The sequence below is a fragment of the Nematolebias whitei genome, chromosome 14 (assembly GCF_014905685.2).
Source record: "Nematolebias whitei isolate Nwh7 chromosome 14, NemWhi1, whole genome shotgun sequence".
NCBI lineage: Eukaryota > Metazoa > Chordata > Actinopteri > Cyprinodontiformes > Rivulidae > Nematolebias > Nematolebias whitei.
This window is the reverse complement of record NC_056511.1, coordinates 40098422-40098896: the sequence shown is the minus strand read 5'-3', so window position 1 is coordinate 40098896 and position 475 is coordinate 40098422.

Below are 475 nucleotides of genomic sequence, written 5' to 3'. Positions count from 1 at the left end.
ATTAAATGTCGTACAACACCACTTAGGGTGTGAGTTAGCAAATGTCTTTTATTTCTGTTGAACTCAAAAATGTATTTTTTTTCTGCTTATTTTTCTATGAGTAATATCGTTCCTTTCCTTTAAAGCAATAGTTCAGAACTTCTGAAGTGGGGATCTGTGTACTGGTTATGAACAATTAATATCTTACATGTCATAGATAACCTATTATAGTAGTCCAAGTCAGATAATTCTACTTAAACACCCCTCAAAGTTGGGATTTTACTTTGAAATGTTAGAAATTCCTGACCAGTCGTGACCTCTAAATCCAATATGGCTGACACATGCCTCAAAACTTGCAATGGCTACAGTGATACACACTTCTGTCACTTGGTACCTCAGTAATCCAGTCCCACACATAGTCCTGACTCCTGTTCAACCACTACGTGTGAATATGTTGGAACAATATCTGAATATGTCATCTGGACTTCGTTTTTTT